Source organism: Anolis carolinensis, chromosome 5 (assembly GCF_035594765.1).
Source record: "Anolis carolinensis isolate JA03-04 chromosome 5, rAnoCar3.1.pri, whole genome shotgun sequence".
Classification (NCBI taxonomy): Eukaryota; Metazoa; Chordata; class Lepidosauria; order Squamata; family Dactyloidae; genus Anolis; species Anolis carolinensis.
In genome coordinates this window covers 49,117,701-49,134,774 of record NC_085845.1, presented here as the reverse complement: position 1 = coordinate 49,134,774, position 17,074 = coordinate 49,117,701, and the positions used below count along the sequence as shown (strand labels likewise).

At 41.3% G+C, this 17,074-nt stretch overlaps 1 protein-coding gene across 2 annotated transcripts in view; it reads right to left on the bottom strand.

Annotated features, from left to right (window-relative positions):
• The window catches only part of fhip1a (FHF complex subunit HOOK interacting protein 1A), a 99,167-nt gene extending 83,026 nt beyond the window's left edge, over positions 1-16,141 (bottom strand). For both annotated transcript variants that reach the window (XM_008111978.3, XM_008111977.3), the window contains exon 1: positions 15,742-16,141. The gene's annotated coding sequence lies outside the window, so the exon portion shown is untranslated. The remainder of the gene's footprint in view (positions 1-15,741) is intronic.
• Positions 16,142-17,074: the final 933 nt, after the last annotated feature.

Sequence of the window (17,074 nt, the reverse complement as noted above, 5' to 3'; positions counted from 1 at the left end):
TGGCAGGAAAGCAAAGGCGCTCCATGCAGTCATGCCGGCCAGAGCCGGTCCAACAATTAGGCGAATTAAGCAGTCGCTTCGGGCACAAAACATACGGGGGCGCAGTCGAGACTGCTCTTTCTGTTGATTTGTTGTATAACATGATGTTTTGGTGCTTAATTTGTAAAATTGTAATGTAATTTGATGCTTAATAGGCTTTTCCTTAATCTCTCCTTATTAACCAACATTTTTGCTTATCCAACGCTTATATTTTTCAGTGATTGGTTGGGGGGGGGGGCGCCAAAATTCTGTTCGCCTAAACTTGAAAAATACCTAGGGCTGGCTCTGATGCCGGCCACATGACCTTGGAAGTGTCGATGGACAACAGTGGCTTAGAAATGGAGAGGAGTACCAACCCCCAGAGTCTGACACAACTAGACTTAATGTCAGGGGGAAACCTTTATCTTTACAGGCATCTAATTTGTTTTGATGGTCCAAATAGACACATTAACTAAAAAATCTACATACTAGTATTACATGATGATTTTAATTTAGTATATTGGAAACCTAGGGTTAACATTTAAAGCACTCAACTATGAGAGTGTGGACACATCTGAATTACAACAAAATGTTTTAGCAATTGAAATTGTCTCAACAGAGGAGAAAAAGTGTCAACTTGCAACTTGATCTATGCCAAAGACCAAGTATGTACTTATTCACTCTTGGCTGAGCAGTCATCTGTCCTGGCAGGAAGGGATGGGGTAAACATTTTTTTTTTGGCCAATATCAGAATAGCAGATTCTTCACATGTTCGACAGACTACATTTGAGAACATATTTTTAATAACATTTTACTTGACCTTCTCTAGTGATAGCAGCTTACACAGCATTATCACTACAAATGAAAGGTTTTGCATATTTTTGTAAAAGCCGCAAAAAAAGAAGCAACTAGAGCCATTTATTTGTCCCCTAATCAATCTCCAAAAAACATGGTTTGATTTCGCAGCTCTTGGAACAGTGCAGGCAAGGTTACACACATTGAACAGAATAGTCCCATCCCACCTACCCACCCACCCCGATTAGACACGCTTAATTGTGCAGAACTACAACTCTCCTCATCCTTGATGGGACAGATTGTCCCTCCAGCCTGGTTCTGCAGGTCCAATCCTTGGGTTCCTATCATTCACCTTTGTCCCTTAGGCCTTCATGGTTTCTCCCTGGATCGGGCACTTTGGCATCAAGATGACTTTTTATATGGACCAGGGATGTGGGTTCTTTGGGTTAACTGTGGAAAGACCTTGATGACCACTGGGGTTTAGTACTAGGATCTCCCATGGATACCAAAATCTGTGGGTATTCATAACCCATTATATATAATGGTATAGTAAAATGGCAACACTTATATAAAATAGTATAATTAAGGATTGTTTTATGGATACATTCTATCTGTGAACGGAGGAATCCACAGATGCAGCATATGTGGACACAATTGTACATAAAAGAGATGAAAGAATGAAAGATTTCATTCATGAACATGCGCCTTTTCCTTGAGCCAACAGGAAGGGAAGGGAAGCCACAATGTTTTGATTCTCTCTTGAGATCTCCTTGCAAAAGAAGCGAGAGCAGGGTTCTTCCTTGCTTGCTTTTGCTCCTCTTCCTGGTGCATTCATTGTTCAGCCTGGCTGTGTTTCAGCATTGCAATAGCGCAGGGATTTTGCTGTTTCATGGGGACGCCCGGCCCCACGCGGCGGGTCGCACACTGTTGAGGACCCAAGTGGCAGAATTTGGTGCGGAAGGAGTTGCAAAGCTCATTCATTGCTATGATAAGTGCCTCGATTTGGATGGCGACTATGTTGAGAAGTGGTATTTGGGTGTGGCTTTCAACTGAATATGGTAAATGTTTTCTCCTATACTTTGTTCATTTTTAATTCCAAAACGTAATCTACTTTCTGGATAGCCCTCGTATAATGGTTTCGGAGCCCCTGGTGGCACAGTGGATTAAACCGCTGAGCTGCTGAACTTGCTGACCGAAAAGGTCGGCAGTTTGAATCCAGGGAGCGGGGTGAGCTCTCACTGTTAGCCCCAGATTCTGCCAACCTAGCAGTTCGAAAACATGCAAACGTGAGTAGATCAATAAGTACCACTCCGACGGGAAGTTAATGGCGGATGACTAGACTCATCGTCAGGGGAAAACCTTTACTATATAATGGGTTGTTTCCATTTACACTGATTTGTTCCAGTTATTCCAGCTGCAACACTAACAGTTAAATAATGAAAATGTTCACATTTAATCAACATCTCATATAAGTTTGATTGCGACCCTTCATATGTTTACTTTTACAGGAGGTGGTGGGCAAATAGCATAGGCTGTCCTTTTTCAAACTGTCTCCACAGACAGCAGATAGCCCAGCACTGAAATGTTTTGGAACATGCAGAATTAGCAGTGATGTACTGTGTTTGACAGTGGTCATCTCATAAATCAATCCTTGCAAAAACAGGCATAGTACCTTCAATTCTGCATCATTAATTGAATTAAAACACAAAGCACCTTTCCAATATTACACATAAGAGCTTGATAAGGTACAATTCAACCTTCAGGTTGTTAGTAAATAAGTACCATCAACACTTAATAGTTGTGCATAAGGAAAGGTTATTATTTAGGTCCAGTAACAACATGTAGCAATATCTGACCTGAAACCAATTACAAGCAATATAAATGAGAACAGCGGTTGAACAAGTTTCCCACCACAGCCCAAGACAAAGTCTAAAACTAATTACAAGAAATTAAACTGCAAATAGAGGTTGAACAAGCTTTCCCATCACCTCGACATGCTTCAACTCCATAACAAATCAGAAATCAGACTGTTCTTAGGCTTTTTGCCATGTAGGGTAATAAGTCTAACAATATGCAAGAAATCGCCATCAACATATAATGTTAAGAGTTCACATGGGAAAGGAAAACTGTCAAATATGTAGCTAACATCAATGTACCGAACAGTTCCTAGTTTCATTCTTCAAATGGATTCAGTCCTTCAGTCCTTTCTAAATTCAAGTATTTGCATTTTTATTACATTACAATTTAACATATAACAATAGATTTATGTTATAGTTATATGTTCTAGTTATACCAGGTCAACAAGAACATTAAAATTCTATATTTTATGCTGACATAAACACTAATTGAAGAAGCACTTAATCACCATTATGGCATCATAATACTGTATTGGTATAACAACGTAAGGGAGAAAAGGAACTGAGTCAGATGAGTGTTATGTAGGAGCAGAAAAATACCCTGCTTAGTCAGAATTCTGCTAGTTGTAAGTCAGCCATACCACACCCACCCATATGAAGACAGGTTAGAAAAAAATGACCTAAGTAAATGCAGACCCAACTGATTAAGCAGGGAGTCTGCCAACTGTCCCACCCATGCACTGGCCTTCTGTCACATGTCTTGACCACCTGTCATATCGGACAAGTATCTAGACTAATTCACACTGCAATCCTATTTCCACTTCTTTGAATTACCACTTTATTGAGTTCAAAGTGACATATTCCAAAGCAGTAGTGCTCTGGCTTCAAAGGGACAGATTCCAAAGACTTCAGACTGAGTTGTTTAACGAAATACAGTATTTATATCCCACCCTCTATCCAAAGATCTCAGAATGGTTTATAATAAAATACATTCAAAACAATAAATAATTACAATAGTTTTAAATGATTAAAAATATATTGAGTACTTTTTCAGTTAAAAGCAGGTAAAGCAATATTGAATCATACAGACATGAACATGTGCAGTCTGAATAAAACTAAGGGAACGGAATTCCACAACTAGGGTGCCACTGCAGAAAAGGTCCTCTGCAATGTCCTCCCACTATGTGTTTCCCCTACTGACAATAAGCTTTAACTCTCCATCAGTCATATAGAAAGAGACATTATCTCTCAAATATTGAGATTCCAAGTCATCTGGAGGATTAAATGTTATTGTCAACACCTTGGATTCAGAACAGAAACACATTGGCAATCAGTGTGATTCCATCAGAACTGGCTTTAAATGAATGTAATTCACTGAGCAGTCTAGCTGCCTGCATGTTGAACTAGCTGGAGTTTCCAAGCCATCTTCAAAGTTAGCCCCACATAAGCTGCACTGCAGTAATCTAATCAGGAAGCTTTTGGTACAAAGATTCCCTTGATCAAGCTATCATTTTCCAAGAAAAGCTGTAGCAGACAGAGAGGTTGAAGCTAGCCTAAGCACTCAGAGCACTGAGTCTATCAGGGTGTCCACTCAAAGGAGTAGGTCTATCTCTATTAAAAATGGGAAAAGGTTAAATATGCAATTTGCAGTACTTCTTTTCACATGTGCACTACTACTGTGTACCAATGAAGTTAATTAGCACAATTACTACCTTTGGCACAGCTACACTAACTAAAACTGATGACGGTTAAATAATTATTCTCCCTTGCAGAATAAGAGCCAAGTAGAATGTGGACTAATATAAGTAGTACTGGAAATGGAGTTTCGTTGCAATTCTGTATTTCAGATTAGAAGGTATTTATGTAGACACTAAGTTTCCCAACAGGTAATTTTTTAAAAAATCATTAATAAATACAGCACCATCTGTGTATACAATAAACACCTCATATGGTTACAAAGACAACACAGAAGGCCCTGCCCTTACAAACAAATAATGGTAAAACAGAAAACAATTGACACAGCCAGTGATTTGCTCCATGAGACTTACTCTCACCCTGCAAACTGTATTTAAAAGTAAAACAGGTATTGTGATGACTAATGGGTGTTTGTACATGAAGCACCATATTTTCCTCCCAGCAATCCAAATATACCTTATTGTTGTGTGTCATCAAGTCATTTCTGACCTAGGTCAAAGCTGTCACAGGGTTTTCTTGTTTAGAATTTGTTCAAGCAGAGTCTTCCCTTGCCTTCCTAAAACTGAGATTTCTGACTTGCTCAAAGTCATCTAGTAGGTTTTCACAACCAGTGAGAATCAAAACTTAGTCTCTGAGTCCTAGTCCAACACTCAAACCACTGTACCACATTGCTCTCCAAACAACATCCATCTCTCAATTTGTTCAGGTGTGTTCCCTAACACGGTTTCTTTTATGCAGTGATAAACCCAGCAAATGTAAAACAAAGAACTAACGTATTATCATTCAGTGTCTATTTTTTCCTATCTGCAAAGCATCACTTTTGAGAGGACACATCTATACAGGATGTTCTGATCATTTTAGCATGGACAGCTTCCTCCTTTACAAGTTTCTCTTCCCCTTTCCATTATGATTTCCATTCAACCGTAACAGGTGAGATGTACTCTGAACTGCTGGCACAGGAAAACAATGTCATGACACAGTAGCCCCAGCTTGAATCCAGTGATTCACAACACACTATAGATCAGGCATGGGCAAACTTCAGCCCTCCAGGTGATTTGGACTTCAAAACCCACAACTCCTAGCAGCCTATCAGCTGCTAGGAATTGTGGGAGTTGAAGTCCAAACACCTGGAGGGCTGAAGTTTGCCCATGCCTGCTATAGATCCCCACCACCACAGATATGTGTCACTTAAGCTCCAATTCTGATGAAAGGTTGAATGTAAGTGAATAATAATACTTACATATCATTGTCATCGTTTTTTTACCAGCATTTCCTTCCCCTTCCTTACATTTAGCATTATGAAGATGACTTAACAAAGTCGATTCAGATGGGGCAATGACGTGATGTTCCCCTGCAATAAACCTGTGATCCACAAGTCACTACATCTCCAGGTACTATGATCACAGACCATACAGTTAAGTGAGAGTGTTTTGATGTGGAAGGAATGTAGAATGGTTCTATGGCTAGCCCAAAATGTTAGTCAGACATGTGGGATGGAAAATGTTTGAATATTATCTTCTTTCTTGGGAAAAATTTCAATACCATTCCTACGTCAGTATCACTCCATAGCCATAGTTGCCTGGCCTCCTGTATTGCAGTCATTAGATGAGCTAAATATGGGATAGGAACTTGTAGTTATTCTTCTAGGGATACAAGCACTGACAAATTATGGGGTGCAGAGGAATTAACTAACAAAATGAAAACATTCCTAAACTTATTTCTGTTTTACAAGATCTCTTGTTTGTCAAAGGTCTGTGTAGTCAAGATAAAATGTGGTACCACAGACGTACAACCATTTTAGTGAAACAGAATGTTCAATTAGATGTACTCAGATTTTCTCAACTTGAAAAAGCCTTGTGACTTGAAGGTTGGGTTGCTGACCTGAAGGCTGCCAGGTTCGAATCCCACCCGGGGAGAGCTTGGATGAGCTCCCTCTATCAGCTCCAGCTCCATGTGGGGACATGAGAGAAGCCTCCCACAAGGATGGTAAAAACATCAAAACATCCGGGCGTACCCTGGGCAACGTCCTTGCAGACAGCCAATTCTCTCACACCAGAAGCAACTTGAAATGGAATTCATATGTACTGCAAAAAGTGAGCAAAGCTCAAGGTACTATAGTTATGCCTCAGCCAAAAAAAGTTTGACAATTGATATAAACACTATGGCATATACAGCTCTCTTTGTGTCTAATGCAGACCTGAGGGTCGAATGACCCTTTCACAAGGGTCGCTTAGACTATTGGAAAACACATATTTCCAATGGTCTTAGGAACCACCCCCTTCATTTCCCTTCATTTCTTCTTTTCCTGAGAGAGGTGGTAACATCACTCAGCCCGGCTCCCTCCTCGAAGACACGGAGGTGAGGTTTGCTTTGAAGCCAAGAGGGAAGAGGATGGAGAAGATGAGAAGGTGAGGGAGGGGGCCTGGGGGGAGGGCAGGGCTTAAAGAGGGATGGAGTGGCACCTCCATGGCCAAATCCCAGGGAGAAAGAGAACAATGAAAATACATCCTGCATATCAGATGTTTACATCAGGATTCATAACAGTAGCAAAATTACAATAATGAAGTAGCAGCGAAAATAATTTTATGGGAGGGTCACTACAACATAAGGAACTGTATTAAAGAGTCGTGGTATTAGGAAGGTTGAGAACCACTGCTTTAGAATATTTATTGAATGGTATATTTAACACAGTCTATAAGACTAATGGAGGGGCCCTGGTGGCACAGTGCGTTAAAGCGCTGAGCTGCTGAACTTGCGGACCAAAAGGTCCCAGGTTCAAATCCCGGGAGCGGAATGAGTGCCCGCTGTTAGCCTCAGCTCCTGCCAACCTAGCAGTTCGAAAACATGCAAATGTGAGTAGATTAATAGGTACTGCTCCGGCGGGAAGGTAACAGTGCTCCATGCAGTCATGCCAGCCACATGACCTTGGAGATGTCTATGGACAACGCCGGCTCTTCGGCTTAGAATTGGAGATGAGCACCAATCCCCAGAGTCGGTCATGACTGGACTTAACATCAGGGGAAACCTTTACCTTTACTATAAGACTAATACAATCAACAATACACCAATCCTGTGATGAGTAGGATAAAAGCAGTATCTCACTTTTGATGTTTGCCGCAATGGAGGACATCTCCAAAACAGCCTGTGACTTGTTTTGACCCATAACATTTCCTGATTAAAATAAATCTGCAATTAATGATGTACTGGGTTATTTATACATTAAACATCAGAACAGCAGAGATTTGTTATAGCAATTTTAATAGCCTAATGTTCTGCACAGAGTTTTAAAAAGAGATGTCATTGACATTGTCCTTGAATCCAAGTATGGTTCTGGTTTGTTGGCAAATAAGTATTAACCACAGCTGTTCAGCTGTTCAGTCATACATGCTTTACAAAATAGGGAGTGAGGTGCTATTATGAATAAGCTTTATTGATGCCTGTGCATTCAAAGCTGTGGAACATATAATTCACATCCCACAGATATAATTTTGAGGTTTCGGAATTCGAAATTCTTTGCTTAGAGGAAGATGTTTATTAGGCACACTGTTCATAAAGTGGTACCAAAGTTCTCTATACATTCACATTTAGATTCTGCTATAACAATAAATGGGGCCATGATGGCGCAGCAGATTAAACCGCTGCACTAGTGAACTTTCTGACCTGAAGGTTGGTAGTTCGAATCCATGGGACGAGGTGAGCTCCCACTGTCAGCCCCAGCTCCTGCCAACCTAGCAGTCTGAAAACATGCAAGCGTGAGTAGATCAATAGGTACTGCTCCGACGGGAAGTTAACAGTGCTCTATGGACGATGCCAGCTGTTCAGCTTAGAAATGGAGATGAGCACCAAACCCCAGAGCCGGATGCAACTAGATTTAATATCAAGTGGAAACCTTTACTTTACTATATCAATAAAGGCTTACTTCACCAGATCTAATTTAGGTAAAGCCACTATGTGAAGCTATTGCTCAAGTTTCACAAAGTGAACACGATGTTACATGATATGTGTTGAATACTCTCCTAAGTTCAACAGGTGCAAATTTCTCCAGTTATGGAATTCATATCACAAATACAAAGAAAAAGATTAACAGAAATTCATAGGCATTTTTGACAAATACATGTTGAAACATACATGGAAATTCGACTGAACCATAAACAAGGCAACAAATAATGAAAATGACAAAATAGGGACAATGGTCAATATTAAAAGAAAGGAAAAGATGATGACCAAATTATACATGGCTTGATTCAATCAAAAAAGACAGACCTTGAGTTTCTCAGACGGAGCAGGGCTATTAACAAATTGTTTTGTAGGGACCTCATCAGATTGAGGTCACTGATCCAGGCAATAACAGGGGGATTCACCATGGATCGTGGCGAATCTGGCATGTGGAATAGGGGACCCATCGCCCCGCATAGTGTGAATGTGGGATTTGTGTAATGAGAGTGTTTAAATGTAATTTGTGCCATGCTTGTATTGCAGTCAGATTGCATCATCCAGAGTGTGTAATAGTGTGTACAGAGTTAATCACTAATGAGCTATGATGACCTTGGTGTGTGGCTGGAACTAGGGAGGATCCAGATACAAGAGTATGTGAATATCTATTGCATCAGTTCAGTCTGTCTTGAGTTCCAGTTGAGTTTGAGATCTGTTGGAGAACAGATCAGACCTGTGTTTGTTTGTCGTCTGCAAGAGTCTGTTTACTGCTTCATTCAGTAAAGCTTTGTATATTGCTTTTACTGACGTCTCGAAGTGTCGCTTCATTCTGCACTCCATTGCTTTTCATACTACTACTGCTACACTACAATACTCTGACACATCACCCCTTACTCATCCCACAAGGGGAAGCGTCACCGCCCAGCTTCCCCCCATTATTCTCAATGATAAGCTGCTCCCTCTTAAGACAGTTTCACAGTTCAGGGACGGAGCCCCACCGCAAGTAGATATACGTCATCCAATGAGATCCGGACGGCTCCTCTCTGAACTGAGGTGAAACTGTCATAGAACTGACAATTTTGCCTGTGTGGCAAGGTCGTAACTTTCACATTCACAAAAGTGGAAGCCAACTTGGCAAATGACTACAGCCATCACAATACTTGCTGTAGTCAGTCATCCCTAGACTCTGTGTGACTTATCAAGTTCATCAGTTAAGAACTTCAGTCTTTTGGGGACTTCACAACTCACACTTTGAGGTCCAATAGAAGCAGCAAAAATGAAGTTTTACCTGATGACTTTGCATGATGAACTGCCTTAGATTACAAACTGCACACACTAGGCAGCGACGTACAGGCAGTCCCTAAGTTACAATATAGGTTCTATAGGTTTGTTCTTGGGTTGAATTAGTATGTAAGTTGGTACAGGTACTTTTTAAAGTGTAACTCCAGCCATATGTATTTATAAATAATAAATAAATAAATATACAGAGAGAAAGAGAGCGCAAGAGAGCTAGCTGGAGTTAAACTTACAGCCATATATATGTATATGGCTGGAGCTATACACACACACACACATATATATACACACACACTTTTAACAGCACAGGAAAGGTGGTGTTTGTTTTACTGTCTGTGGCCCTGTTCAGAATATTTCACTTCACTTTCTGTCCTTGTGATCATTGGATTTTGAAAAATTTGGCTTGTTGTGGAAACAAGGATTCACCAATAAAGCTTCAGTGGAGACACCTTTCTCCCATCAGAATATTTCAGGACTGAATCTCCCCTCCCAGGGGTAGATTTCTCTCACTTTCTGTTGTCTCACCCCTGTTCTCAACTATGAGTCATTTGTAACTCTGAGACTGCCTTTATATGTATTTTGCTGTTCTTTCCCAGTTACATCAAAGAAAACACTTAAATAAGCCTATACTAAGTTGAAGTATTTTGGCCACATCATGAGAAGACAGGAAAGCTTGGAGAAGATCATGATGCTGGGGAAAATGAAAGGAAAAAGGAAGAGAGGCCGACCAAGGGCAAGATGGATGGACGGTATCCTTGAAGTGACTGGCTCGTCCTTGAAGGAACTGGGGGCGGCAACGGCCAACAGGGAGCTCTGGCGTGGACTGGTCCATGAGGTCACGAAGAGTCGAAAACGACTGAACGAGTGAGATGACGACGAAGCCTATTTTAATCAGAGGATTAAAGACAGAACCTTGTGGTTTTAGAAACTCATGTGGCTGAGATCATTTTCTCCACTCCAATGTATTAAGTTTTATAATAATGGAAAATAAGTTTTAATTACTGTTTGCATTATCTACAATCTCTATGACACACCAAAGAAATAAATTATTAATAGAAGCTATTTACTTATGAGTTAGCCCCAGGCCATCAGTGAAGCTTACACCTAAAAAATCTTGTACAAGTTAAATATCCCTTCTCCAAAAGGCTTGGAACTAGAAGTGTTTTGGATTTTGTATAGATTTTGGAATATCTATATGTGCATATCTGTACCCAGTGAAATATCTTGGAAATGAGATCCAAATCTAAACATGAAAATCATTTGTTTCATAAATGACCTGAAAGTAATTTTTGTACAGTATTTTTAATAAATTGGTGCATGAAACAAAGCCTGTGTACATTGAATCATCTATCTCAGCCACCTTTGTGAACAATTTGGAGTACTTTGGAACTTCCAATAATGATAAGATCCTAGTAGCTACATTTATCCACATTTCACAATGTTATTCCCAATTCAACAGGTCTATTTTTATCTCAAGATTTGTTTTGAAGACTTAGAGTCACATTTTATGTACCAAATACTGACTGAGCAATTAAATTATCACTAGCATACTAACATACTAAATGTCTGGCTCTAAAACTACTGGTTTTGAAATGTTGTGATGTAGATAAGATCTAAATGCATCAACCTTCCATATGAAGGTTTGGTACGAAAACAACAAAAATTCATGCACTTGGTGGTTAAAATCAAGACTTAGAAGATCTGCTGCCAGAACCACAAGGTGAAATTCTAAGTATAGAAGTTTCATGCTAAAACTGTATGGTGCTCAAAATTTTTCTAAGATCACTTTTAAGTTTTACACATTGATTTGTTACAATATAATTCTTACACAGCCAATTAGTTCTACTGTTTATACTCCTCATCCCATACCTGGAGCCCCTCAGTGGCTCAATGTGCCCTTGTGCCGGCAGGACTGCTGACCAAAAAGTCGACAGTTCAAATCCGAGAAGTGGTGGTGAGCTCCTATCTGTCAGCTCCAGCTCCCCATGCAGGGACATGAGAAAAGTCTCCCACAGGATGATAAAACATCAAAACATCTGGGCATCCCCTGGTCAACGTCCTTATAGACAGCCAATTCTCTCACACCAGAAGCAACTTGCAGTTTCTCCTGACGCGAAAAGAAAAAAAAATCCCATACCTATATATTTGCCACCTCAGTATAACATTCCATGCATCTGATAAAACCTAAGAGATTATAAAAATGTTATCTATACCAAGGTGGTGTTTGATCCATGCACTCTGCTCAGTTCAGACAAGTCATCTACATGCATCTTTAATCACTAACTAGAAGAGTCTGAAGTATACAGGCAATATAAGTCATAATGAAGATCATAATTAACTTAGAAACAAGCAAAAAAAATTGTGTAAAGGAACAGTCCCTCATTTACAAATTCTCTGCTTCAGAAATGCAAATTTGATCCAGTGTATTTTATATCTAGTGTAGTGTTCTGAGTGTTGGGCTACAGCTCTGGATTCAAATTACTCCTGGTCTATGAAAGCCTGTTGGATGACCTTGGGCAAGTTACATGTTCTCAGCCTCAAAGGAAGGCAAACTCACACTAAACATAATTTGCCAAGTAAGCCCAGTGAGACATTCGTTTTAGGGTTACCATAAATAGGGAATGTCTTAAATACAACAACAATACAGATACAATAAAATGAAACAAAATCTGAAGCACAGTGAGCATAATTTCCAAAAGCAATCTTGCTCTAATGAAATAAGGCAGCTGTGCGGTAAAGAGAATTCTTTTTCCCCTTTAGCAAAAAAAAGATAAAGGCGATTAAGCTGGAATTATTTCCCAGTGACCTATATAATTTTGTCAGCTGGCCAATTTCTATTAGTGCAGGCCACCTAACCTCCTAGGGGAAGAGTGGTAAAGCCTAACCCTTTTCTTAGGGCAATGGGAGGGTCGATTCAATCGAACTGACACCCGAACAGTAATTATCAGCAGTGAAGTAAACAAACCAAGTTAGCCTTAACACAGCGCTGTTGCTTCCGTAGCTAAGCAAGTCACTTCCCCGCCCACAGCATCATCTTCTATCACCAACCCAGAACGGATTAAGTTTGCTACCTTGGCAGGGAGACCGGTTTTGTTTGGGCCGGACAGATAGGAAGGAGGAAGAGGGAGGGAGAAACCACACCAGGAAGATGTTGCTTTGACTCATCTATTGCTCAAGTTCTCACAAACATCCAAATCTCTTTCCTTTTGCCTTTGGAAATTATGAGGCGCATGGCACTACAAGCCCAGGCAAGCTGGTAACATAAGCCTGTGATTAAAAATTACTGTTCAATATTGTAGCTGTTTTTGAAGCATTTTGGGTTTCTGAAAATGGATAAACACAATAAAAATGTTGAAAAAGCACAGTCCATTCATAAATGCAGTGTTTTTATTAATTCTGTTGTTACTCTGTTTTGATTCTGGGCAGTCACTGATGTTCCTGTGTAATTTCTATTAGTGGTTTTTAGTGCATTTTTGTGTTTCATATCACTGTATTAAAGTGTATAATGGTATGTCTATGCTGTAGAATGAATGGAGTTTGACACTCTTTTAACTGCCATAGCTCCATGCTGTCGAATTTTGGGATTTTTAGTTTGGCGAGGAACTAGGACTCTTGGGCAAAGAAGGCTAAAGACCTTGTGAAACTATAGATCCCAGGTTTCCATAGCATGGACCCATGTCAGATAAATGTTATCAAACTGTAATTAAGTCTAGTGTAAATGCATCCAAAATCTTTTAGAAGACTCTAAACCCTTTCATACTGTGTCCTTTTCACTCCACAAATACAGTGAAGACATCTGCCCTTTCGTTTTGCTACTCTGCTGCTGGGTAAATATTTCACCGCGTTAAAACTGTGGATGTGGCTCTTGATGAGACATGCCGCATTATCGGAAGGTTGCCTACAGCCCACACCACTGGAAAAATTATACTGTTTAGCCAGTATTGCACCACCTGAAATCCGCTGGGAAGTAACAGCCAATAATGAAAAGACCAAGGCAGTGACATCTCTAGCCCGTACCCAGTTCAGATATCAGCCAGCACACCAACGCCTTAAATCAAGAAATAGTTTTCTAAGATCTACAGGAACACCTCAGCAAGTTAAAGTCAAAAAGTGGCAGGCTAAAACCCAGAACCTCAAGCCATGGCTGATACTAAATGAGAGAGTACCCCCTAGGCACATAGAAGACTGGGCAACTTGGAAGGCACTGAACAGACTGTGGTATGGGACCACAAGATGCAGAGCCAACCTTAAGAAATGGGGCCACAAAGTGGAGTCCACAACATGCGAGTGTGGAAAAGAGCAAACCACAGACCACCTATTACAATGTAGTCTGAGCCCTGCCACATGCACAATGGAGGACCTTCTTATAGCAACACCAGAGGCACTCCAAGTGGCCAACCACTGGTCAAAGGACATTTAGTATAGTGCCAAGTTTTTAACAGTGTTTGTATTCTTAAATACATTACAACTGTACCCTCGGTTCGCTTCTGATACGATAAATAAACTCCATAAATAAATCTTATTCAATGACATATTACAAAAGAAAAAACCTAAGAGCAAAGTTGAGGGGGGACTGTAAGAGATGAAGCAAAATCTGAGGTCATTCTTTTGGATTTAGAACACCATGTTCCAATAAATAAAACCAAGATGCATTTTTAAAAAAGTTTTGATGATTCCCAGTTTTGTTGTCTATTAATAACACTATGCAACAAAATTTGATTTTTTTTGTTCCTGGTTTGAAAGTGTTATTTCCTGTTTAACTGTTTAATTACTTTAAAGTAGTTGCTATACTTCAGAAACTTCATTTTTTGTGGCTGCCACAAACAATGTTGAATTGGTTGAGATGTTCGTTGAAAAACTAAAGCAAAATGTGCGGAAGGATGTCCCGCAAAAACAAAGTTTTGGAAGTTTAATAAACTTCTTCCATGTTTTTATGATCGAACCAATTAGGAAATGACATTTACAACCCATGAACTAAAAATGTGTCACATAGTGCAATTAAACGAGAGAAGGGAAAGAAAGAGAGCTCACAGTCATAACAAACTATATAATTTAATCTTTCTAAATTGAAAGAGCATGCACAATCTTTAAAAACTAGACAATTTAGAAACCTAACTCTTAAGTTTCCAGTACTAGAGCCCTAGCTCTGAATGTTTCAGGCTTCATGGCAAGAGGTTGGGCTGGGTGGCCTTTGTGGTCTCTGATTCTCTTCCAACCCTGCAATTCAGGGATGCAGGATTCCAGCCTTTCTCCAGCTCAGCCACACATGCCATGCTGTTTGAGAAAAGACTTCCAGCCACGTGGAAACTGAGGGGGGCTTTTTAGACAGAGGAGGAGGAGGAGCTGTAAGGCTTTGCAAGTCTCCAGAGCTTTTTTCCCCCCAAGAGGCAGGGATGAAAAACTTGGCAAACAACTGGCACAGCCTACTTCTCTGTTGCAGGGAAAATTAAAAAAAAATTAGGGATACATTTTCACTCAAATTAATGCACTTTGGTACAGAATCAATGCTTGGCTCCTTTTGAGGAAGTGCCTCATCAAATTGCAACCCCCAGCATGCCATAGCATTGAGTTAAAGTGGGTTTTAAAGGCCTGGGCAAACTGGAGCCCTCCAAGTGTTTTGGACTCCAACTCCCACAATTCCTAACAGCCTACCGGCTGTTAGGAATTGTGGGAGTTGAAGTCCAAAACACTTGGAGGGCCCAAGTTTGCCCAGGCCTGGTCTAAATGCACCATTACTGTTGCTTTGTTATGGGCGTTGTAGTTTGCTGTGGCAGCAGAGAAGGCCTGCAAAATGATGACTTTCCTGTATTCTACAAGCACCGAGCCATGGCACTTGAAGCGGTGTCAAACTGGGTTAATTCCCCGCTGTAGATCCTCTGAATTAATCCAAACAGCATCACGTCATTCGTTGCTTGGGAAGAAAGACCTGTTTGCCTTTCTCCCTTCCTTGAAAAGGCTCACAAAAACTTTTTAAGAGAGGGATCAAGACAGAGAAGTATCCAGTTTCGTGAGGGAGAACCTCACGCCCACCATTCACACACACAACCTCCACAAGCACACGTGTCAAAGAACCCAAAACCCTTCTCCACGCAGGAAAAAATTAGAAACCTTTGAATGGCCAAGACGTGGCTGTAAAGGAAGAGGATACCTGTGGTCTCTCCGAGGGGGAATGTTCCTCCGGCGGCGCGGCTTTGAGAAGAGAGAGCGGCAATAATAATATTCGCCCAGAGAGTGGAAAGTTTCCCCTTCCAAGGCTCCGATGAGCGGGGAAGAGTCTCGCCTTTCTCTCCGAGGAATGGAGATCGAGAAGCCGAAGCAGAGCAGCAGGTAAATCCCTCCCTCGCCGCCGCCAGATTAGAGCAGCAGTAATCCTTCGCCCAGAGAGAAAGAGGGAGGGGACTCGGGGCTCGGAGAGCCGCTTCTCTCTCCCTCTCTCGTTAAAAAAAGGTTCAAAACAACAACACAACGAGGGGTTTGGTGCCCGAGGAGAGGGAGGGCGCCTCAAGGAAGGGGTTGTTGTGTAACAAGGCAGCCTCCTTTCCAAGTCTTTGGCCTCAACAGTTGGAGGAGGAGGAGCTGGAGCCTCCCGGGCGCCTCCATTCATTCTTACGGGCTGGCTCCCTTCCTAGGCAGCACACAGGCAGCCTTCCACCTTGGGGGTTTGTGGATTTTGGTTATTCCTGGGTTTGGTTTGAAACTTTCTTATCTCTAGGCCAGTTGATGTATCTGTGCAATGTCCAGGGTGGGAGAAAGAACTCTTGTCTGTTTGAGGAAAGCGAATGTTGCAATTGACACCCTGGTTTAGCACTGAATGGCCTTTCAGCTTCAAGGCCTGGCTCCTTCCTGATTAAAGGTAAAGGTTTCCCCTGACGTTAAGTCCAGTCATGTCTGACTCTGGGGTGTGGTGCTCATCTCCATTTCTAAGCCGAAGAGCCGGCGTTGTCCGTAGACACCTCCAAGGTCATGTGGCCGGCATGACTGCATGGAGCGCATTACCTTCCCGCCTAGACCTATTGATCTACTCACATTGGCATGTTTTCGAACTGCTAGGTTGGCAGGAGCTGGAGCTAACAGCGGCCGCTCACGCCGCTCCCGGGGCTTGAACCTGGGACCTTTTGGTCTGCAGCTCAGTGCTTTAACGCACTTTGCCACCGGGGCTCCTTCCTGATTAGATGTCCCTGATGTCTGGATTTAAAGATGGCCTCAAAGCCAACCTTAAAAACTGTGGCATACAGGCCCGTAGCCAGGATTTTGATTCGGGGGGGCTGGGATTTTGGTTGGGGGGGGCTGAGTCTTGGTGGGGGAAGATCTACCCTGGCAAACCTTTTGTATCATTATCCCAATACCCCCATGCATATGGGATATATTGAGCATGGTGATCAGATCATGATATGAATAAACACAACATTTAAAATAATAAATGTAAGGCCTTCTTACAAACCACCCTGAGAATTTGGGGGGGGGAGCTGAAGCCCTCAGCC